We start from the raw sequence: 24,291 nt of genomic DNA, 5'->3' as shown, positions 1-24,291 counted from the left end.
TCCCACCCCATTTTAGTCGATAACGTGTTTATTTTTATGGGTAGCATGGCCGAGCGGTCTAAGGCGCTGGATTAAGGCTCCAGTCTCTTTGGGGGCGTGGGTTCGAATCCCACTGCTGCCAAACTCCTTTTAACAAAATCCCTACCCTCTAGGGCTCAAGCTTCTCTGATCTTGCTCCTGCAATTTACTGCAGTTCCTTTCCCAACTCACTGGAATCTCAAAAAACACTTACCTCTCTGCTTTAGCAGCATTAGAAAAGCTGCAATCATTGCATGTTTTGTTTGATACATGATACATACATATAATATGCATGTTGTGCACATATTACATACATGCTACACACACTACACACATATGACATACATGTTACACACATGTGACACACGTGCTACTTACATATTACACACATAGTTCACACATATTACACAAATGTTACATACATATGATATACATGTTGCATGCATGTTACATACATGTCACACTCATGTTACACACCATTTAGACACAATTTTACACACATGTCACATGCATGTTACACATATTACACACATATAACATACATGTCATACACATCACATACATGCTACACACATATGCCATGCATGTCACACACATGTTACAATAATATGACACACATATGACATGCATGTTGCACATATCTTACATACATGTTACACACATATGGCATGCATATGACATGCATGGTACACACATGTTACATACATGTTACACATATGACACACAATACACATATGGCATACATATCACACATATTACATACGTGTTACACACATATTACACAGATTATACATACATATGACATACATGTTGAATGCATGTTACATACATGTCATACACTTATGAAATACATGTTACACACGTTACATACATATGACACACATGACATACATGTTACGTACATGTCACATACACACAATGAATGCAGAGCATGGAATGTAGACTGTCATGCCTCTTTTTAGTCCTTAGCAAGAGCACTTTCACAGGTAGCATGGCCGAGCGGTCTAAGGCGCTGGATTTAGGCTCCAGTCTCTTTGGAGGCGTGGGTTCAAATCCCACTGCTGCCAAGCTCTTTTAACAAATGCCTATCCTTGATTGCTCAAGCGTCTCTGAAGTTTCTGCTGCACTTTGCTGGCATTCCTTGCTCAACACACTGGAATCTCAGAACAGCAGCATTAGGAAATTGCATGCTTTGGTTGAGAAGTCTTCCAAAAGGGCACACTTCTGATGAGATGACTAGTGAAATCTTGTCAACGTTACAAAACAAGTCCAACTGAACGTGATTACCTCTCCTGTAAGCTAGATTCCACATTAACACTTTAAGTGTGGACACCAAAAAACAAGCAGTACTAATGAAAAGCTGGCACACTTTTCAGCAGAGTGCCAAGTGAACTTGCCACAGAATGCTGCACCCAAAGTCCACTCTCAAGTGTAAAGTGACCACCACCTGCTGCCTCAGAAAGAGGACTGAAACACATAAGGTGGCATCTTGGCCATCTCCGTGAAACTTCAACTACCTTTTATAATGGATAAAGTGGTGAATACTTGTAGTTTAGAGTTCTGAGGCCTCCAGCTCAAGCAATGAATGCAGAGCATGGAATGTCCCACCCCATTTTAGTCGATAACGTGTTCATTTTTATGGGTAGCATGGCCGAGCGGTCTAAGGCGCTGGATTAAGGCTCCAGTCTCTTTGGGGGCGTGGGTTCGAATCCCACTGCTGCCAAACTCCTTTTAACAAAATCCCTACCCTCTAGGGCTCAAGCTTCTCTGATCTTGCTCCTGCAATTTACTGCAGTTCCTTTCCCAACTCACTGGAATCTCAAAAAACACTTACCTCTCTGCTTTAGCAGCATTAGAAAAGCTGCAATCATTGCATGTTTTGTTTGATACATGATACATACATATAATATGCATGTTGTGCACCTATTACATACATGCTACACACACTACACACATATGACATACATGTTACACACATGTGACACACGTGCTACTTACATATTACACACATAGTTCACACATATTACACAAATGTTACATACATATGATATACATGTTGCATGCATGTTACATACATGTCACACTCATGTTACACACCATTTAGACACAATTTTACACACATGTCACATGCATGTTACACATATTACACACATATAACATACATGTCATACACATCACATACATGCTACACACATATGCCATGCATGTCACACACATGTTACATTAATATGACACACATATGACATGCATGTTGCACATATCTTACATACATGTTACACACATATGGCATGCATATGACATGCATGGTACACACATGTTACATACATGTTACACATATGACACACAATACACATATGGCATACATATCACACATATTACATACGTGTTACACACATATTACACAGATTATACATACATATGACATACATGTTGAATGCATGTTACATACATGTCATACACTTATGAAATACATGTTACACACGTTACATACATATGACACACATGACATACATGTTACATACATGTCACATACACACAATGAATGCAGAGCATGGAATGTAGACTGTCATGCCTCTTTTTAGTCCTTAGCAAGAGCACTTTCACAGGTAGCATGGCCGAGCGGTCTAAGGCGCTGGATTTAGGCTCCAGTCTCTTTGGAGGCGTGGGTTCAAATCCCACTGCTGCCAAGCTCTTTTAACAAATGCCTATCCTTGATTGCTCAAGCGTCTCTGAAGTTTCTGCTGCACTTTGCTGGCATTCCTTGCTCAACACACTGGAATCTCAGAACAGCAGCATTAGGAAATTGCATGCTTTGGTTGAGAAGTCTTCCAAAAGGGCACACTTTTGATGAGATGACTAGTGAAATCTTGTCAACGTTACAAAACAAGTCCAACTGAACGTGATTACCTCTCCTGTAAGCTAGATTCCACATTAACACTTTAAGTGTGGACACCAAAAAACAAGCAGTACTAATGAAAAGCTGGCACACTTTTCAGCAGAGTGCCAAGTGAACTTGCCACAGAATGCTGCACCCAAAGTCCACTCTCAAGTGTAAAGTGACCACCACCTGCTGCCTCAGAAAGAGGACTGAAACACATAAGGTGGCATCTTGGCCATCTCCGTGAAACTTCAACTACCTTTTATAATGGATAAAGTGGTGAATACTTGTAGTTTAGAGTTCTGAGGCCTCCAGCTCAAGCAATGAATGCAGAGCATGGAATGTCCCACCCGATTTTAGTCGATAACGTGTTCACTTTTATGGGTAGCATGGCCGAGCGGTCTAAGGCGCCGGATTAAGGCTCCAGACTCTTTGGGGGCGTGGGTTCGAATCCCACTGCTGCCAAACTCCTTTTAACAAAATCCCTACCCTCTAGGGCTCAAGCTTCTCTGATCTTGCTCCTGCAATTTACTGCAGTTCCTTTCCCAACTCACTGGAATCTCAAAAAACACTTACCTCTCTGCTTTAGCAGCATTAGAAAAGCTGCAATCATTGCATGTTTTGTTTGATACATGATACATACATATAATATGCATGTTGTGCACCTATTACATACATGCTACACACACTACACACATATGACATACATGTTACACACATGTGACACACGTGCTACTTACATATTACACACATAGTTCACACATATTACACAAATGTTACATACATATGATATACATGTTGCATGCATGTTACATACATGTCACACTCATGTTACACACCATTTAGACACAATTTTACACACATGTCACATGCATGTTACACATATTACACACATATAACATACATGACATACACATCACATACATGCTACACACATATGCCATGCATGTCACACACATGTTACATTAATATGACACACATATGACATGCATGTTGCACATATCTTACATACATGTTACACACATATGGCATGCATATGACATGCATGGTACACACATGTTACATACATGTTACACATATGACACACAATACACATATGGCATACATATCACACATATTACATACGTGTTACACACATATTACACAGATTATACATACATATGACATACATGTTGAATGCATGTTACATACATGTCATACACTTATGAAATACATGTTACACACGTTACATACATATGACACACATGACATACATGTTACATACATGTCACATACACACAATGAATGCAGAGCATGGAATGTAGACTGTCATGCCTCTTTTTAGTCCTTAGCAAGAGCACTTTCACAGGTAGCATGGCCGAGCGGTCTAAGGCGCTGGATTTAGGCTCCAGTCTCTTTGGAGGCGTGGGTTCAAATCCCACTGCTGCCAAGCTCTTTTAACAAATGCCTATCCTTGATTGCTCAAGCGTCTCTGAAGTTTCTGCTGCACTTTGCTGGCATTCCTTGCTCAACACACTGGAATCTCAGAACAGCAGCATTAGGAAATTGCATGCTTTGGTTGAGAAGTCTTCCAAAAGGGCACACTTTTGATGAGATGACTAGTGAAATCTTGTCAACGTTACAAAACAAGTCCAACTGAACGTGATTACCTCTCCTGTAAGCTAGATTCCACATTAACACTTTAAGTGTGGACACCAAAAAACAAGCAGTACTAATGAAAAGCTGGCACACTTTTCAGCAGAGTGCCAAGTGAACTTGCCACAGAATGCTGCACCCAAAGTCCACTCTCAAGTGTAAAGTGACCACCACCTGCTGCCTCAGAAAGAGGACTGAAACACATAAGGTGGCATCTTGGCCATCTCCGTGAAACTTCAACTACCTTTTATAATGGATAAAGTGGTGAATACTTGTAGTTTAGAGTTCTGAGGCCTCCAGCTCAAGCAATGAATGCAGAGCATGGAATGTCCCACCCGATTTTAGTCGATAACGTGTTCACTTTTATGGGTAGCATGGCCGAGCGGTCTAAGGCGCCGGATTAAGGCTCCAGACTCTTTGGGGGCGTGGGTTCGAATCCCACTGCTGCCAAACTCCTTTTAACAAAATCCCTACCCTCTAGGGCTCAAGCTTCTCTGATCTTGCTCCTGCAATTTACTGCAGTTCCTTTCCCAACTCACTGGAATCTCAAAAAACACTTACCTCTCTGCTTTAGCAGCATTAGAAAAGCTGCAATCATTGCATGTTTTGTTTGATACATGATACATACATATAATATGCATGTTGTGCACATATTACATACATGCTACACACACTACACACATATGACATACATGTTACACACATGTGACACACGTGCTACTTACATATTACACACATAGTTCACACATATTACACAAATGTTACATACATATGATATACATGTTGCATGCATGTTACATACATGTCACACTCATGTTACACACCATTTAGACACAATTTTACACACATGTCACATGCATGTTACACATATTACACACATATAACATACATGACATACACATCACATACATGCTACACACATATGCCATGCATGTCACACACATGTTACATTAATATGACACACATATGACATGCATGTTGCACATATCTTACATACATGTTACACACATATGGCATGCATATGACATGCATGGTACACACATGTTACATACATGTTACACATATGACACACAATACACATATGGCATACATATCACACATATTACATACGTGTTACACACATATTACACAGATTATACATACATATGACATACATGTTGAATGCATGTTACATACATGTCATACACTTATGAAATACATGTTACACACGTTACATACATATGACACACATGGCATACATGTTACGTACATGTCACATACAAACAATGAATGCAGAGCATGGAATGTAGACTGTCATGCCTCTTTTTAGTCCTTAGCAAGAGCACTTTCACAAGTAGCATGGCCGAGCGGTCTAAGGCACTGGATTTAGGCTCCAGTCTCTTTGGAGGCGTGGGTTCAAATCCCACTGCTGCCAAGCTCTTGTAACAAATGCCTATCCTTGATTGCTCAAGCGTCTCTGAAGTTTCTGCTGCACTTTGCTGGCATTCCTTGCTCAACACACTGGAATCTCAGAACAGCAGCATTAGGAAATTGCATGCTTTGGTTGAGAAGTCTTCCAAAAGGGCACACTTTTGATGAGATGACTAGTGAAATCTTGTCAACGTTACAAAACAAGTCCAACTGAACGTGATTACCTCTCCTGTAAGCTAGATTCCACATTAACACTTTAAGTGTGGACACCAAAAAACAAGCAGTACTAATGAAAAGCTGGCACACTTTTCAGCAGAGTGCCAAGTGAACTTGCCACAGAATGCTGCACCCAAAGTCCACTCTCAAGTGTAAAGTGACCACCACCTGCTGCCTCAGAAAGAGGACTGAAACACATAAGGTGGCATCTTGGCCATCTCCGTGAAACTTCAACTACCTTTTATAATGGATAAAGTGGTGAATACTTGTAGTTTAGAGTTCTGAGGCCTCCAGCTCAAGCAATGAATGCAGAGCATGGAATGTCCCACCCGATTTTAGTCGATAACGTGTTCATTTTTATGGGTAGCATGGCCGAGCGGTCTAAGGCGCTGGATTAAGGCTCCAGTCTCTTTGGGGGCGTGGGTTCGAATCCCACTGCTGCCAAACTCCTTTTAACAAAATCCCTACCCTCTAGGGCTCAAGCTTCTCTGATCTTGCTCCTGCAATTTACTGCAGTTCCTTTCCCAACTCACTGGAATCTCAAAAAACACTTACCTCTCTGCTTTAGCAGCATTAGAAAAGCTGCAATCATTGCATGTTTTGTTTGATACATGATACATACATATAATATGCATGTTGTGCACATATTACATACATGCTACACACACTACACACATATGACATACATGTTACACACATGTGACACACGTGCTACTTACATATTACACACATAGTTCACACATATTACACAAATGTTACATACATATGATATACATGTTGCATGCATGTTACATACATGTCACACTCATGTTACACACCATTTAGACACAATTTTACACACATGTCACATGCATGTTACACATATTACACACATATAACATACATGTCATACACATCACATACATGCTACACACATATGCCATGCATGTCACACACATGTTACATTAATATGACACACATATGACATGCATGTTGCACATATCTTACATACATGTTACACACATATGGCATGCATATGACATGCATGGTACACACATGTTACATACATGTTACACATATGACACACAATACACATATGGCATACATATCACACATATTACATACGTGTTACACACATATTACACAGATTATACATACATATGACATACATGTTGAATGCATGTTACATACATGTCATACACTTATGAAATACATGTTACACATGTTACATACATATGACACACATGACATAAATGTTACATACATGTCACATACACACAATGAATGCAGAGCATGGAATGTAGACTGTCATGCCTCTTTTTAGTCCTTAGCAAGAGCACTCTCACAAGTAGCATGGCCGAGCGGTCTAAGGCGCTGGATTTAGGCTCCAGTCTCTTTGGAGGTGTGGGTTCAAATCCCACTGCTGCCAAGCTCTTTTAACAAATGCCTATCCTTGATTGCTCAAGCGTCTCTGAAGTTTCTGCTGCACTTTGCTGGCATTCCTTGCTCAACACACTGGAATCTCAGAACAGCAGCATTAGGAAATTGCATGCTTTGGTTGAGAAGTCTTCCAAAAGGGCACACTTCTGATGAGATGACTAGTGAAATCTTGTCAACGTTACAAAACAAGTCCAACTGAACGTGATTACCTCTCCTGTAAGCTAGATTCCACATTAACACTTTAAGTGTGGACACCAAAAAACAAGCAGTACTAATGAAAAGCTGGCACACTTTTCAGCAGAGTGCCAAGTGAACTTGCCACAGAATGCTGCACCCAAAGTCCACTCTCAAGTGTAAAGTGACCACCACCTGCTGCCTCAGAAAGAGGACTGAAACACATAAGGTGGCATCTTGGCCATCTCCGTGAAACTTCAACTACCTTTTATAATGGATAAAGTGGTGAATACTTGTAGTTTAGAGTTCTGAGGCCTCCAGCTCAAGCAATGAATGCAGAGCATGGAATGTCCCACCCCATTTTAGTCGATAACGTGTTAATTTTTATGGGTAGCATGGCCGAGCGGTCTAAGGCGCTGGATTAAGGCTCCAGTCTCTTTGGGGGCGTGGGTTCGAATCCCACTGCTGCCAAACTCCTTTTAACAAAATCCCTACCCTCTAGGGCTCAAGCTTCTCTGATCTTGCTCCTGCAATTTACTGCAGTTCCTTTCCCAACTCACTGGAATCTCAAAAAACACTTACCTCTCTGCTTTAGCAGCATTAGAAAAGCTGCAATCATTGCATGTTTTGTTTGATACATGATACATACATATAATATGCATGTTGTGCACATATTACATACATGCTACACACACTACACACATATGACATACATGTTACACACATGTGACACACATGCTACTTACATATTACACACATAGTTCACACATATTACACAAATGTTACATACATATGATATACATGTTGCATGCATGTTACATACATGTCACACTCATGTTACACACCATTTAGACACAATTTTACACACATGTCACATGCATGTTACACATATTACACACATATAACATACATGTCATACACATCACATACATGCTACACACATATGCCATGCATGTCACACACATGTTACATTAATATGACACACATATGACATGCATGTTGCACATATCTTACATACATGTTACACACATATGGCATGCATATGACATGCATGGTACACACATGTTACATACATGTTACACATATGACACACAATACACATATGGCATACATATCACACATATTACATACGTGTTACACACATATTACACAGATTATACATACATATGACATACATGTTGAATGCATGTTACATACATGTCATACACTTATGAAATACATGTTACACACGTTACATACATATGACACACATGGCATACATGTTACGTACATGTCACATACAAACAATGAATGCAGAGCATGGAATGTAGACTGTCATGCCTCTTTTTAGTCCTTAGCAAGAGCACTTTCACAAGTAGCATGGCCGAGCGGTCTAAGGCGCTGGATTTAGGCTCCAGTCTCTTTGGAGGCGTGGGTTCAAATCCCACTGCTGCCAAGCTCTTGTAACAAATGCCTATCTTTGATTGCTCAAGCGTCTCTGAAGTTTCTGCTGCACTTTGCTGGCATTCCTTGCTCAACACACTGGAATCTCAGAACAGCAGCATTAGGAAATTGCATGCTTTGGTTGAGAAGTCTTCCAAAAGGGCACACTTTTGATGAGATGACTAGTGAAATCTTGTCAACGTTACAAAACAAGTCCAACTGAACGTGATTACCTCTCCTGTAAGCTAGATTCCACATTAACACTTTAAGTGTGGACACCAAAAAACAAGCAGTACTAATGAAAAGCTGGCACACTTTTCAGCAGAGTGCCAAGTGAACTTGCCACAGAATGCTGCACCCAAAGTCCACTCTCAAGTGTAAAGTGACCACCACCTGCTGCCTCAGAAAGAGGACTGAAACACATAAGTTGGCATCTTGGCCATCTCCGTGAAACTTCAACTACCTTTTATAATGGATAAAGTGGTGAATACTTGTAGTTTAGAGTTCTGAGGCCTCCAGCTCAAGCAATGAATGCAGAGCATGGAATGTCCCACCTGATTTTAGTCGATAACGTGTTCACTTTTATGGGTAGCATGGCCGAGCGGTCTAAGGCGCCGGATTAAGGCTCCAGTCTCTTTGGGGGCGTGGGTTCGAATCCCACTGCTGCCAAACTCCTTTTAACAAAATCCCTACCCTCTAGGGCTCAAGCTTCTCTGATCTTGCTCCTGCAATTTACTGCAGTTCCTTTCCCAACTCACTGGAATCTCAAAAAACACTTACCTCTCTGCTTTAGCAGCATTAGAAAAGCTGCAATCATTGCATGTTTTGTTTGATACATGATACATGGCCGAGCGGTCTAAGGCGCTGGATTTAGGCTCCAGTCTCTTTGGAGGCGTGGGTTCAAATCCCACTGCTGCCAAGCTCTTTTAACAAATGCCTATCCTTGATTGCTCAAGCGTCTCTGAAGTTTCTGCTGCACTTTGCTGGCATTCCTTGCTCAACACACTGGAATCTCAGAACAGCAGCATTAGGAAATTGCATGCTTTGGTTGAGAAGTCTTCCAAAAGGGCACACTTCTGATGAGATGACTAGTGAAATCTTGTCAACGTTACAAAACAAGTCCAACTGAACGTGATTACCTCTCCTGTAAGCTAGATTCCACATTAACACTTTAAGTGTGGACACCAAAAAACAAGCAGTACTAATGAAAAGCTGGCACACTTTTCAGCAGAGTGCCAAGTGAACTTGCCACAGAATGCTGCACCCAAAGTCCACTCTCAAGTGTAAAGTGACCACCACCTGCTGCCTCAGAAAGAGGACTGAAACACATAAGGTGGCATCTTGGCCATCTCCGTGAAACTTCAACTACCTTTTATAATGGATAAAGTGGTGAATACTTGTAGTTTAGAGTTCTGAGGCCTCCAGCTCAAGCAATGAATGCAGAGCATGGAATGTCCCACCCGATTTTAGTCGATAACGTGTTTATTTTTGTGGGTAGCATGGCCGAGCGGTCTAAGGCGCTGGATTAAGGCTCCAGTCTCTTTGGGGGCGTGGGTTCGAATCCCACTGCTGCCAAACTCCTTTTAACAAAATCCCTACCCTCTAGGGCTCAAGCTTCTCTGATCTTGCTCCTGCAATTTACTGCAGTTCCTTTCCCAACTCACTGGAATCTCAAAAAACACTTACCTCTCTGCTTTAGCAGCATTAGAAAAGCTGCAATCATTGCATGTTTTGTTTGATACATGATACATACATATAATATGCATGTTGTGCACATATTACATACATGCTACACACACTACACACATATGACATACATGTTACACACATGTGACACACGTGCTACTTACATATTACACACATAGTTCACACATATTACACAAATGTTACATACATATGATATACATGTTACATACATGTCACACTCATGTTACACACCATTTAGACACAATTTTACACACATGTCAGATGCATGTTACACATATTACACACATATAACATACATGTCATACACATCACATACATGCTACACACATATGCCATGCATGTCACACACATGTTACATTAATATGACACACATATGACATGCATGTTGCACATATCTTACATACATGTTACACACATATGGCATGCATATGACATGCATGGTACACACATGTTACATACATGTTACACATATGACACACAATACACATATGGCATACATATCACACATATTACATACGTGTTACACACATATTACACAGATTATACATACATATGACATACATGTTGAATGCATGTTACATACATGTCATACACTTATGAAATACATGTTACACACGTTACATACATATGACACACATGACATACGTGTTACGTACATGTCACATACACACAATGAATGCAGAGCATGGAATGTAGACTGTCATGCCTCTTTTTAGTCCTTAGCAAGAGCACTTTCACAGGTAGCATGGCCGAGCGGTCTAAGGCGCTGGATTTAGGCTCCAGTCTCTTTGGAGGCGTGGGTTCAAATCCCACTGCTGCCAAGCTCTTTTAACAAATGCCTATCCTTGATTGCTCAAGCGTCTCTGAAGTTTCTGCTGCACTTTGCTGGCATTCCTTGCTCAACACACTGGAATCTCAGAACAGCAGCATTAGGAAATTGCATGCTTTGGTTGAGAAGTCTTCCAAAAGGGCACACTTCTGATGAGATGACTAGTGAAATCTTGTCAACGTTACAAAACAAGTCCAACTGAACGTGATTACCTCTCCTGTAAGCTAGATTCCACATTAACACTTTAAGTGTGGACACCAAAAAACAAGCAGTACTAATGAAAAGCTGGCACACTTTTCAGCAGAGTGCCAAGTGAACTTGCCACAGAATGCTGCACCCAAAGTCCACTCTCAAGTGTAAAGTGACCACCACCTGCTGCCTCAGAAAGAGGACTGAAACACATAAGGTGGCATCTTGGCCATCTCCGTGAAACTTCAACTACCTTTTATAATGGATAAAGTGGTGAATACTTGTAGTTTAGAGTTCTGAGGCCTCCAGCTCAAGCAATGAATGCAGAGCATGGAATGTCCCACCCCATTTTAGTCGATAACGTGTTTATTTTTATGGGTAGCATGGCCGAGCGGTCTAAGGCGCTGGATTAAGGCTCCAGTCTCTTTGGGGCGTGGGTTCGAATCCCACTGCTGCCAAACTCCTTTTAACAAAATCCCTACCCTCTAGGGCTCAAGCTTCTCTGATCTTGCTCCTGCAATTTACTGCAGTTCCTTTCCCAACTCACTGGAATCTCAAAAAACACTTACCTCTCTGCTTTAGCAGCATTAGAAAAGCTGCAATCATTGCATGTTTTGTTTGATACATGATACATACATATAATATGCATGTTGTGCACATATTACATACATGCTACACACACTACACACATATGACATACATGTTACACACATGTGACACACGTGCTACTTACATATTACACACATAGTTCACACATATTACACAAATGTTACATACATATGATATACATGTTGCATGCATGTTACATACATGTCACACTCATGTTACACACCATTTAGACACAATTTTACACACATGTCACATGCATGTTACACATATTACACACATATAACATACATGTCATACACATCACATACATGCTACACACATATGCCATGCATGTCACACACATGTTACAATAATATGACACACATATGACATGCATGTTGCACATATCTTACATACATGTTACACACATATGGCATGCATATGACATGCATGGTACACACATGTTACATACATGTTACACATATGACACACAATACACATATGGCATACATATCACACATATTACATACGTGTTACACACATATTACACAGATTATACATACATATGACATACATGTTGAATGCATGTTACATACATGTCATACACTTATGAAATACATGTTACACACGTTACATACATATGACACACATGACATACATGTTACGTACATGTCACATACACACAATGAATGCAGAGCATGGAATGTAGACTGTCATGCCTCTTTTTAGTCCTTAGCAAGAGCACTTTCACAGGTAGCATGGCCGAGCGGTCTAAGGCGCTGGATTTAGGCTCCAGTCTCTTTGGAGGCGTGGGTTCAAATCCCACTGCTGCCAAGCTCTTTTAACAAATGCCTATCCTTGATTGCTCAAGCGTCTCTGAAGTTTCTGCTGCACTTTGCTGGCATTCCTTGCTCAACACACTGGAATCTCAGAACAGCAGCATTAGGAAATTGCATGCTTTGGTTGAGAAGTCTTCCAAAAGGGCACACTTCTGATGAGATGACTAGTGAAATCTTGTCAACGTTACAAAACAAGTCCAACTGAACGTGATTACCTCTCCTGTAAGCTAGATTCCACATTAACACTTTAAGTGTGGACACCAAAAAACAAGCAGTACTAATGAAAAGCTGGCACACTTTTCAGCAGAGTGCCAAGTGAACTTGCCACAGAATGCTGCACCCAAAGTCCACTCTCAAGTGTAAAGTGACCACCACCTGCTGCCTCAGAAAGAGGACTGAAACACATAAGGTGGCATCTTGGCCATCTCCGTGAAACTTCAACTACCTTTTATAATGGATAAAGTGGTGAATACTTGTAGTTTAGAGTTCTGAGGCCTCCAGCTCAAGCAATGAATGCAGAGCATGGAATGTCCCACCCCATTTTAGTCGATAACGTGTTAATTTTTATGGGTAGCATGGCCGAGCGGTCTAAGGCGCTGGATTAAGGCTCCAGTCTCTTTGGGGGCGTGGGTTCGAATCCCACTGCTGCCAAACTCCTTTTAACAAAATCCCTACCCTCTAGGGCTCAAGCTTCTCTGATCTTGCTCCTGCAATTTACTGCAGTTCCTTTCCCAACTCACTGGAATCTCAAAAAACACTTACCTCTCTGCTTTAGCAGCATTAGAAAAGCTGCAATCATTGCATGTTTTGTTTGATACATGATACATACATATAATATGCATGTTGTGCACCTATTACATACATGCTACACACACTACACACATATGACATACATGTTACACACATGTGACACACGTGCTACTTACATATTACACACATAGTTCACACATATTACACAAATGTTACATACATATGATATACATGTTGCATGCATGTTACATACATGTCACACTCATGTTACACACCATTTAGACACAATTTTACACACATGTCACATGCATGTTACACATATTACACACATATAACATACATGTCATACACATCACATACATGCTACACACATATGCCATGCATGTCACACACATGTTACATTAATATGACACACATATGACATGCATGTTGCACATATCTTACATACATGTTACACACATATGGCATGCATATGACATGCATGGTACACACATGTTACATACATGTTACACATATGACACACAATACACATATGGCATACATATCACACATATTACATACGTGTTACACACATATTACACAGATTATACATACATATGACATACATGTTGAATGCATGTTACATACATGTCATACACTTATGAAATACATGTTACACACGTTACATACATATGACACACATGACATACATGTTACATACATGTCACATACACACAATGAATGCAGAGCATGGAATGTAGACTGTCATGCCTCTTTTTAGTCCTTAGCAAGAGCACTTTCACAGGTAGCATGGCCGAGCGGTCTAAGGCGCTGGATTTAGGCTCCAGTCTCTTTGGAGGCGTGGGTTCAAATCCCACTGCTGCCAAGCTCTTGTAACAAATGCCTATCCTTGATTGCTCAAGCGTCTCTGAAGTTTCTGCTGCACTTTGCTGGCATTCCTTGCTCAACACACTGGAATCTCAGAACAGCAGCATTAGGAAATTGCATGCTTTGGTTGAGAAGTCTTCCAAAAGGGCACACTTTTGATGAGATGACTAGTGAAATCTTGTCAACGTTACAAAACAAGTCCAACTGAACGTGATTACCTCTCCTGTAAGCTAGATTCCACATTAACACTTTAAGTGTGGACACCAAAAAACAAGCAGTACTAATGAAAAGCTGGCACACTTTTCAGCAGAGTGCCAAGTGAACTTGCCACAGAATGCTGCACCCAAAGTCCACTCTCAAGTGTAAAGTGACCACCACCTGCTGCCTCAGAAAGAGGACTGAAACACATAAGGTGGCATCTTGGCCATCTCCGTGAAACTTCAACTACCTTTTATAATGGATAAAGTGGTGAATACTTGTAGTTTAGAGTTCTGAGGCCTCCAGCTCAAGCAATGAATGCAGAGCATGGAATGTCCCACCCGATTTTAGTCGATAACGTGTTCATTTTTATGGGTAGCATGGCCGAGCGGTCTAAGGCGCTGGATTAAGGCTCCAGTCTCTTTGGGGGCGTGGGTTCGAATCCCACTGCTGCCAAACTCCTTTTAACAAAATCCCTACCCTCTAGGGCTCAAGCTTCTCTGATCTTGCTCCTGCAATTTACTGCAGTTCCTTTCCCAACTCACTGGAATCTCAAAAAACACTTACCTCTCTGCTTTAGCAGCATTAGAAAAGCTGCAATCATTGCATGTTTTGTTTGATACATGATACATACATATAATATGCATGTTGTGCACATATTACATACATGCTACACACACTACACACATATGACATACATGTTACACACATGTGACACACGTGCTACTTACATATTACACACATAGTTCACACATATTACACAAATGTTACATACATATGATATACATGTTGCATGCATGTTACATACATGTCACACTCATGTTACACACCATTTAGACACAATTTTACACACATGTCACATGCATGTTACACATATTACACACATATAACATACATGTCATACACATCACATACATGCTACACACATATGCCATGCATGTCACACACATGTTACATTAATATGACACACATATGACATGCATGTTGCACATATCTTACATACATGTTACACACATATGGCATGCATATGACATGCATGGTACACACATGTTACATACATGTTACACATATGACACACAATACACATATGGCATACATATCACACATATTACATACGTGTTACACACATATTACACAGATTATACATACATATGACATACATGTTGAATGCATGTTACATACATGTCATACACTTATGAAATACATGTTACACATGTTACATACATATGACACACATGACATAAATGTTACATACATGTCACATACACACAATGAATGCAGAGCATGGAATGTAGACTGTCATGCCTCTTTTTAGTCCTTAGCAAGAGCACTCTCACAAGTAGCATGGCCGAGCGGTCTAAGGCGCTGGATTTAGGCTCCAGTCTCTTTGGAGGTGTGGGTTCAAATCCCACTGCTGCCAAGCTCTTTTAACAAATGCCTATCCTTGATTGCTCAAGCGTCTCTGAAGTTTCTGCTGCACTTTGCTGGCATTCCTTGCTCAACACACTGGAATCTCAGAACAGCAGCATTAGGAAATTGCATGCTTTGGTTGAGAAGTCTTCCAAAAGGGCACACTTCTGATGAGATGACTAGTGAAATCTTGTCAACGTTACAAAACAAGTCCAACTGAACGTGATTACCTCTCCTGTAAGCTAGATTCCACATTAACACTTTAAGTGTGGACACCAAAAAACAAGCAGTACTAATGAAAAGCTGGCACACTTTTCAGCAGAGTGCCAAGTGAACTTGCCACAGAATGCTGCACCCAAAGTCCACTCTCAAGTGTAAAGTGACCACCACCTGCTGCCTCAGAAAGAGGACTGAAACACATAAGGTGGCATCTTGGCCATCTCCGTGAAACTTCAACTACCTTTTATAATGGATAAAGTGGTGAATACTTGTAGTTTAGAGTTCTGAGGCCTCCAGCTCAAGCAATGAATGCAGAGCATGGAATGTCCCACCCCATTTTAGTCGATAACGTGTTAATTTTTATGGGTAGCATGGCCGAGCGGTCTAAGGCGCTGGATTAAGGCTCCAGTCTCTTTGGGGGCGTGGGTTCGAATCCCACTGCTGCCAAACTCCTTTTAACAAAATCCCTACCCTCTAGGGCTCAAGCTTCTCTGATCTTGCTCCTGCAATTTACTGCAGTTCCTTTCCCAACTCACTGGAATCTCAAAAAACACTTACATCTCTGCTTTAGCAGCATTAGAAAAGCTGCAATCATTGCATGTTTTGTTTGATACATGATACATACATATAATATGCATGTTGTGCACATATTACATACATGCTACACACACTACACACATATGACATACATGTTACACACATGTGACACACGTGCTACTTACATATTACACACATAGTTCACACATATTACACAAATAATACATACATATGATATACATGTTGCATGCATGTTACATACATGTCACACTCATGTTACACACCATTTAGACACAATTTTACACACATGTCACATGCATGTTACACATATTACACACATATAACATACATGTCATACACATCACATACATGCTACACACATATGCCATGCATGTCACACACATGTTACATTAATATGACACACATATGACATGCATGTTGCACATATCTTACATACATGTTACACACATATGGCATGCATATGACATGCATGGTACACACATGTTACATACATGTTACACATATGACACACAATACACATATGGCATACATATCACACATATTACATACGTGTTACACACATATTACACAGATTATACATACATATGACATACATGTTGAATGCATGTTACATACATGTCATACACTTATGAAATACATGTTACACACGTTACATACATATGACACACATGACATACATGTTACGTACATGTCACATACACACAATGAATGCAGAGCATGGAATGTAGACTGTCATGCCTCTTTTTAGTCCTTAGCAAGAGCACTTTCACAGGTAGCATGGCTGAGCGGTCTAAGGCGCTGGATTTAGGCTCCAGTCTCTTTGGAGGCGTGGGTTCAAATCCCACTGCTGCCAAGTTCTTTTAACAAATGCCTATCCTTGATTGCTCAAGCGTCTCTGAAGTTTCTGCTGCACTTTGCTGGCATTCCTTGCTCAACACACTGGAATCTCAGAACAGCAGCATTAGGAAATTGCATGCTTTGGTTGAGAAGTCTTCCAAAAGGGCACACTTCTGATGAGATGACTAGTGAAATCTTGTCAACGTTACAAAACAAGTCCAACTGAACGTGATTACCTCTCCTGTAAGCTAGATTCCACATTAACACTTTAAGTGTGGACACCAAAAAACAAGCAGTACTAATGAAAAGCTGGCACACTTTTCAGCAGAGTGCCAAGTGAACTTGCCACAGAATGCTGCACCCAAAGTCCACTCTCAAGTGTAAAGTGACCACCACCTGCTGCCTCAGAAAGAGGACTGAAACACATAAGGTGGCATCTTGGCCATCTCCGTGAAACTTCAACTACCTTTTATAATGGATAAAGTGGTGAATACTTGTAGTTTAGAGTTCTGAGGCCTCCAGCTCAAGCAATGAATGCAGAGCATGGAATGTCCCACCCGATTTTAGTCGATAACGTGTTCATTTTTATGGGTAGCATGGCCGAGCGGTCTAAGGCGCTGGATTAAGGCTCCAGTCTCTTTGGGGGCGTGGGTTCGAATCCCACTGCTGCCAAACTCCTTTTAACAAAATCCCTACCCTCTAGGGCTCAAGCTTCTCTGATCTTGCTCCTGCAATTTACTGCAGTTCCTTTCCCAACTCACGGGAATCTCAAAAAACACTTACCTCTCTGCTTTAGCAGCATTAGAAAAGCTGCAATCATTGCATGTTTTGTTTGATACATGATACATACATATAATATGCATGTTGTGCACATATTACATACATGCTACACACACTACACACATATGACATACATGTTACACACATGTGACACACGTGCTACTTACATATTACACACATAGTTCACACATATTACACAAATGTTACATACATATGATATACATGTTGCATGCATGTTACATACATGTCACACTCATGTTACACACCATTTAGACACAATTTTACACACATGTCACATGCATGTTACACATATTACACACATATAACATACATGTCATACACATCACATACATGCTACACACATATGCCATGCATGTCACACACATGTTACATTAATATGACACACATATGACATGCATGTTGCACATATCTTACATACATGTTACACACATATGGCATGCATATGACATGCATGGTACACACATGTTACATACATGTTACACATATGACACACAATACACATATGGCATACATATCACACATATTACATACGTGTTACACACATATTACACAGATTATACATACATATGACATACATGTTGAATGCATGTTACATACATGTCATACACTTATGAAATACATGTTACACACGTTACATACATATGACACACATGACATACATGTTACGTACATGTCACATACACACAATGAATGCAGAGCATGGAATGTAGACTGTCATGCCTCTTTTTAGTCCTTAGCAAGAGCACTTTCACAGGTAGCATGGCCGAGCGGTCTAAGACGCTGGATTTAGGCTCCAGTCTCTTTGGAGGCGTGGGTTCAAATCCCACTGCTGCCAAGTTCTTTTAACAAATGCTTTGGTTGAGAAGTCTTCCAAAAGGGCACACTTCTGATGAGATGACTAGTGAAATCTTGTCAACGTTACAAAACAAGTCCAACTGAACGTGATTACCTCTCCTGTAAGCTAGATTCCACATTAACACTTTAAGTGTGGACACCAAAAAACAAGCAGTACTAATGAAAAGCTGGCACACTTTTCAGCAGAGTGCCAAGTGAACTTGCCACAGAATGCTGCACCCAAAGTCCACTCTCAAGTGTAAAGTGACCACCACCTGCTGCCTCAGAAAGAGGACTGAAACACATAAGGTGGCATCTTGGCCATCTCCGTGAAACTTCAACTACCTTTTATAATGGATAAAGTGGTGAATACTTGTAGTTTAGAGTTCTGAGGCCTCCAGCTCAAGCAATGAATGCAGAGCATGGAATGTCCCACCCGATTTTAGTCGATAACGTGTTCATTTTTATGGGTAGCATGGCCGAGCGGTCTAAGGCGCTGGATTAAGGCTCCAGTCTCTTTGGGGGCGTGGGTTCGAATCCCACTGCTGCCAAACTCCTTTTAACAAAATCCCTACCCTCTAGGGCTCAAGCTTCTCTGATCTTGCTCCTGCAATTTACTGCAGTTCCTTTCCCAACTCACGGGAATCTCAAAAAACACTTACCTCTCTGCTTTAGCAGCATTAGAAAAGCTGCAATCATTGCATGTTTTGTTTGATACATGATACATACATATAATATGCATGTTGTGCACATATTACATACATGCTACACACACTACACACATATGACATACATGTTACACACATGTGACACACGTGCTACTTACATATTACACACATAGTTCACACATATTACACAAATGTTACATACATATGATATACATGTTGCATGCATGTTACATACATGTCACACTCATGTTACACACCATTTAGACACAATTTTACACACATGTCACATGCATGTTACACATATTACACACATATAACATACATGTCATACACATCACATACAAGCTACACACATATGCCATGCATGTCACACACATGTTACATTAATATGACACACATATGACATGCATGTTGCACATATCTTACATACATGTTACACACATATGGCATGCATATGACATGCATGGTACACACATGTTACATACATGTTACACATATGACACACAATACACATATGGCATACATATCACACATATTACATACGTGTTACACACATATTACACAGATTATACATACATATGACATACATGTTGAATGCATGTTACATACATGTCATACACTTATGAAATACATGTTACACACGTTACATACATATGACACACATGACATACATGTTACGTACATGTCACATACAAACAATGAATGCAGAGCATGGAATGTAGACTGTCATGCCTCTTTTTAGTCCTTAGCAGGAGCACTTTAACAGGTACCATGGCCGAGCGGTCTAAGGTGCTGGATTTAGGCTCCAGTCTCTTTGGAGGCGTGGGTTCAAATCCCACTGCTGCCAAGTTCTTTTAACAAATGCCTATCCTTGATTGCTCAAGCGTCTCTGAAGTTTCTGCTGCACTTTGCTGGCATTCCTTGCTCAACACACTGGAATCTCAGAACAGCAGCATTAGGAAATTGCATGCTTTGGTTGAGAAGTCTTCCAAAAGGGCACACTTCTGATGAGATGACTAGTGAAATCTTGTCAACGTTACAAAACAAGTCCAACTGAACGTGATTACCTCTCCTGTAAGCTAGATTCCACATTAACACTTTAAGTGTGGACACCAAAAAACAAGCAGTACTAATGAAAAGCTGGCACACTTTTCAGCAGAGTGCCAAGTGAACTTGCCACAGAATGCTGCACCCAAAGTCCACTCTCAAGTGTAAAGTGACCACCACCTGCTGCCTCAGAAAGAGGACTGAAACACATAAGGTGGCATCTTGGCCATCTCCGTGAAACTTCAACTACCTTTTATAATGGATAAAGTGGTGAATACTTGTAGTTTAGAGTTCTGAGGCCTCCAGCTCAAGCAATGAATGCAGAGCATGGAATGTCCCACCTGATTTTAGTCGATAACGTGTTCATTTTTATGGGTAGCATGGCCGAGCGGTCTAAGGCGCTGGATTAAGGCTCCAGTCTCTTTGGGGGCGTGGGTTCGAATCCCACTGCTGCCAAACTCCTTTTAACAAAATCCCTACCCTCTAGGGCTCAAGCTTCTCTGATCTTGCTCCTGCAATTTACTGCAGTTCCTTTCCCAACTCACTGGAATCTCAAAAAACACTTACCTCTCTGCTTTAGCAGCATTAGAAAAGCTGCAATCATTGCATGTTTTGTTTGATACATGATACATACATATAATATGCATGTTGTGCACATATTACATACATGCTACACACACTACACACATATGACATACATGTTACACACATGTGACACACGTGCTACTTACATATTACACACATAGTTCACACATATTACACAAATGTTACATACATATGATATACATGTTGCATGCATGTTACATACATGTCACACTCATGTTACACACCATTTAGACACAATTTTACACACATGTCACATGCATGTTACACATATTACACACATATAACATACATGTCATACACATCACATACATGCTACACACATATGCCATGCATGTCACACACATGTTACATTAATATGACACACATATGACATGCATGTTGCACATATCTTACATACATGTTACACACATATGGCATGCATATGACATGCATGGTACACACATGTTACATACATGTTACACATATGACACACAATACACATATGGCATACATATCACACATATTACATACGTGTTACACACATATTACACAGATTATACATACATATGACATACATGTTGAATGCATGTTACATACATGTCATACACTTATGAAATAGATGTTACACACGTTACATACATATGACACACATGACATACATGTTACGCACATGTCACATACAAACAATGAATGCAGAGCATGGAATGTAGACTGTCATGCCTCTTTTTAGTCCTTAGCAAGAGCACTTTCACAGGTAGCATGGCCGAGCGGTCTAAGGCGCTGGATTTAGGCTCCAGTCTCTTTGGAGGCGTGGGTTCAAATCCCACTGCTGCCAAGCTCTTTTAACAAATGCCTATCCTTGATTGCTCAAGCGTCTCTGAAGTTTCTGCTGCACTTTGCTGGCATTCCTTGCTCAACACACTGGAATCTCAGAACAGCAGCATTAGGAAATTGCATGCTTTGGTTGAGAAGTCTTCCAAAAGGGCACACTTCTGATGAGATGACTAGTGAAATCTTGTCAACGTTACAAAACAAGTCCAACTGAACGTGATTACCTCTCCTGTAAGCTAGATTCCACATTAACACTTTAAGTGTGGACACCAAAAAACAAGCAGTACTAATGAAAAGCTGGCACACTTTTCAGCAGAGTGCCAAGTGAACTTGCCACAGAATGCTGCACCCAAAGTCCACTCTCAAGTGTAAAGTGACCACCACCTGCTGCCTCAGAAAGAGGACTGAAACACATAAGGTGGCATCTTGGCCATCTCCGTGAAACTTCAACTACCTTTTATAATGGATAAAGTGGTGAATACTTGTAGTTTAGAGTTCTGAGGCCTCCAGCTCAAGCAATGAATGCAGAGCATGGAATGTCCCACCCGATTTTAGTCGATAACGTGTTCATTTTTATGGGTAGCATGGCCGAGCGGTCTAAGGCGCTGGATTAAGGCTCCAGTCTCTTTGGGGGCGTGGGTTCGAATCCCACTGCTGCCAAACTCCTTTTAACAAAATCCCTACCCTCTAGGGCTCAAGCTTCTCTGATCTTGCTCCTGCAATTTACTGCAGTTCCTTTCCCAACTCACTGGAATCTCAAAAAACACTTACCTCTCTGCTTTAGCAGCATTAGAAAAGCTGCAATCATTGCATGTTTTGTTTGATACATGATACATACATATAATATGCATGTTGTGCACATATTACATACATGCTACACATACTACACACATATGACATACATGTTACACACATGTGACACACGTGCTACTTACATATTACACACATAGTTCACACATATTACACAAATGTTACATACATATGATATACATGTTGCATGCATGTTACATACATGTCACACTCATGTTACACACCATTTAGACACAATTTTACACACATGTCACATGCATGTTACACATATTACACACATATAACATACATGTCATACACATCACATACATGCTACACACATATGCCATGCATGTCACACACATGTTACATTAATATGACACACATATGACATGCATGTTGCACATATCTTACATACATGTTACACACATATGGCATGCATATGACATGCATGGTACACACATGTTACATACATGTTACACATATGACACACAATACACATATGGCATACATATCACACATATTACATACGTGTTACACACATATTACACAGATTATACATACATATGACAT

General features: G+C 40.6%; 29 non-coding genes across 29 annotated transcripts; all 29 read left to right on the top strand.

Moving 5' to 3' along the window:
- Positions 1-39: 39 nt before the first annotated feature.
- TRNAL-AAG (transfer RNA leucine (anticodon AAG)) lies at positions 40-121 on the top strand. Its single transcript has one exon. It is a non-coding gene; the product is annotated as a tRNA-Leu (tRNA).
- An 882-nt stretch (positions 122-1,003) lies between these two features.
- On the top strand, positions 1,004-1,085 carry TRNAL-UAG (transfer RNA leucine (anticodon UAG)). Its single transcript has one exon. It is a non-coding gene; the product is annotated as a tRNA-Leu (tRNA).
- A 574-nt stretch (positions 1,086-1,659) lies between these two features.
- TRNAL-AAG (transfer RNA leucine (anticodon AAG)) lies at positions 1,660-1,741 on the top strand. The gene has a single exon. It is a non-coding gene; the product is annotated as a tRNA-Leu (tRNA).
- Positions 1,742-2,623: 882 nt separating this feature from the next.
- TRNAL-UAG (transfer RNA leucine (anticodon UAG)) lies at positions 2,624-2,705 on the top strand. The gene has a single exon. It is a non-coding gene; the product is annotated as a tRNA-Leu (tRNA).
- Positions 2,706-3,279: 574 nt separating this feature from the next.
- On the top strand, positions 3,280-3,361 carry TRNAL-AAG (transfer RNA leucine (anticodon AAG)). Its single transcript has one exon. It is a non-coding gene; the product is annotated as a tRNA-Leu (tRNA).
- An 882-nt stretch (positions 3,362-4,243) lies between these two features.
- Positions 4,244-4,325, top strand: TRNAL-UAG (transfer RNA leucine (anticodon UAG)). Its single transcript has one exon. It is a non-coding gene; the product is annotated as a tRNA-Leu (tRNA).
- A 574-nt stretch (positions 4,326-4,899) lies between these two features.
- Positions 4,900-4,981, top strand: TRNAL-AAG (transfer RNA leucine (anticodon AAG)). Its single transcript has one exon. It is a non-coding gene; the product is annotated as a tRNA-Leu (tRNA).
- Positions 4,982-5,863: 882 nt separating this feature from the next.
- On the top strand, positions 5,864-5,945 carry TRNAL-UAG (transfer RNA leucine (anticodon UAG)). The gene has a single exon. It is a non-coding gene; the product is annotated as a tRNA-Leu (tRNA).
- Positions 5,946-6,519: 574 nt separating this feature from the next.
- On the top strand, positions 6,520-6,601 carry TRNAL-AAG (transfer RNA leucine (anticodon AAG)). Its single transcript has one exon. It is a non-coding gene; the product is annotated as a tRNA-Leu (tRNA).
- Positions 6,602-7,483: 882 nt separating this feature from the next.
- TRNAL-UAG (transfer RNA leucine (anticodon UAG)) lies at positions 7,484-7,565 on the top strand. The gene has a single exon. It is a non-coding gene; the product is annotated as a tRNA-Leu (tRNA).
- Positions 7,566-8,139: 574 nt separating this feature from the next.
- Positions 8,140-8,221, top strand: TRNAL-AAG (transfer RNA leucine (anticodon AAG)). The gene has a single exon. It is a non-coding gene; the product is annotated as a tRNA-Leu (tRNA).
- Positions 8,222-9,103: 882 nt separating this feature from the next.
- On the top strand, positions 9,104-9,185 carry TRNAL-UAG (transfer RNA leucine (anticodon UAG)). Its single transcript has one exon. It is a non-coding gene; the product is annotated as a tRNA-Leu (tRNA).
- A 574-nt stretch (positions 9,186-9,759) lies between these two features.
- TRNAL-AAG (transfer RNA leucine (anticodon AAG)) lies at positions 9,760-9,841 on the top strand. The gene has a single exon. It is a non-coding gene; the product is annotated as a tRNA-Leu (tRNA).
- An 824-nt stretch (positions 9,842-10,665) lies between these two features.
- Positions 10,666-10,747, top strand: TRNAL-AAG (transfer RNA leucine (anticodon AAG)). The gene has a single exon. It is a non-coding gene; the product is annotated as a tRNA-Leu (tRNA).
- An 871-nt stretch (positions 10,748-11,618) lies between these two features.
- Positions 11,619-11,700, top strand: TRNAL-UAG (transfer RNA leucine (anticodon UAG)). Its single transcript has one exon. It is a non-coding gene; the product is annotated as a tRNA-Leu (tRNA).
- Positions 11,701-12,274: 574 nt separating this feature from the next.
- TRNAL-AAG (transfer RNA leucine (anticodon AAG)) lies at positions 12,275-12,355 on the top strand. The gene has a single exon. It is a non-coding gene; the product is annotated as a tRNA-Leu (tRNA).
- An 882-nt stretch (positions 12,356-13,237) lies between these two features.
- TRNAL-UAG (transfer RNA leucine (anticodon UAG)) lies at positions 13,238-13,319 on the top strand. Its single transcript has one exon. It is a non-coding gene; the product is annotated as a tRNA-Leu (tRNA).
- Positions 13,320-13,893: 574 nt separating this feature from the next.
- TRNAL-AAG (transfer RNA leucine (anticodon AAG)) lies at positions 13,894-13,975 on the top strand. Its single transcript has one exon. It is a non-coding gene; the product is annotated as a tRNA-Leu (tRNA).
- Positions 13,976-14,857: 882 nt separating this feature from the next.
- On the top strand, positions 14,858-14,939 carry TRNAL-UAG (transfer RNA leucine (anticodon UAG)). Its single transcript has one exon. It is a non-coding gene; the product is annotated as a tRNA-Leu (tRNA).
- Positions 14,940-15,513: 574 nt separating this feature from the next.
- On the top strand, positions 15,514-15,595 carry TRNAL-AAG (transfer RNA leucine (anticodon AAG)). The gene has a single exon. It is a non-coding gene; the product is annotated as a tRNA-Leu (tRNA).
- An 882-nt stretch (positions 15,596-16,477) lies between these two features.
- Positions 16,478-16,559, top strand: TRNAL-UAG (transfer RNA leucine (anticodon UAG)). The gene has a single exon. It is a non-coding gene; the product is annotated as a tRNA-Leu (tRNA).
- A 574-nt stretch (positions 16,560-17,133) lies between these two features.
- On the top strand, positions 17,134-17,215 carry TRNAL-AAG (transfer RNA leucine (anticodon AAG)). Its single transcript has one exon. It is a non-coding gene; the product is annotated as a tRNA-Leu (tRNA).
- Positions 17,216-18,097: 882 nt separating this feature from the next.
- TRNAL-UAG (transfer RNA leucine (anticodon UAG)) lies at positions 18,098-18,179 on the top strand. Its single transcript has one exon. It is a non-coding gene; the product is annotated as a tRNA-Leu (tRNA).
- A 574-nt stretch (positions 18,180-18,753) lies between these two features.
- On the top strand, positions 18,754-18,835 carry TRNAL-AAG (transfer RNA leucine (anticodon AAG)). Its single transcript has one exon. It is a non-coding gene; the product is annotated as a tRNA-Leu (tRNA).
- An 882-nt stretch (positions 18,836-19,717) lies between these two features.
- TRNAL-UAG (transfer RNA leucine (anticodon UAG)) lies at positions 19,718-19,799 on the top strand. Its single transcript has one exon. It is a non-coding gene; the product is annotated as a tRNA-Leu (tRNA).
- A 468-nt stretch (positions 19,800-20,267) lies between these two features.
- TRNAL-AAG (transfer RNA leucine (anticodon AAG)) lies at positions 20,268-20,349 on the top strand. Its single transcript has one exon. It is a non-coding gene; the product is annotated as a tRNA-Leu (tRNA).
- A 1,538-nt stretch (positions 20,350-21,887) lies between these two features.
- TRNAL-AAG (transfer RNA leucine (anticodon AAG)) lies at positions 21,888-21,969 on the top strand. Its single transcript has one exon. It is a non-coding gene; the product is annotated as a tRNA-Leu (tRNA).
- An 882-nt stretch (positions 21,970-22,851) lies between these two features.
- TRNAL-UAG (transfer RNA leucine (anticodon UAG)) lies at positions 22,852-22,933 on the top strand. The gene has a single exon. It is a non-coding gene; the product is annotated as a tRNA-Leu (tRNA).
- Positions 22,934-23,507: 574 nt separating this feature from the next.
- On the top strand, positions 23,508-23,589 carry TRNAL-AAG (transfer RNA leucine (anticodon AAG)). Its single transcript has one exon. It is a non-coding gene; the product is annotated as a tRNA-Leu (tRNA).
- The last annotated feature ends 702 nt before the right edge of the window (positions 23,590-24,291 follow it).

This window comes from Lithobates pipiens, unplaced genomic scaffold (assembly GCF_037356315.1).
Source record: "Lithobates pipiens isolate NorthernLeopardFrog02 unplaced genomic scaffold, aLitPip1_a1.2 Scaffold_28, whole genome shotgun sequence".
Classification (NCBI taxonomy): domain Eukaryota; kingdom Metazoa; phylum Chordata; class Amphibia; order Anura; family Ranidae; genus Lithobates; species Lithobates pipiens.
Note: the sequence above shows the minus strand (reverse complement) of the source record. Positions and strands in the feature narration are given on the sequence as shown.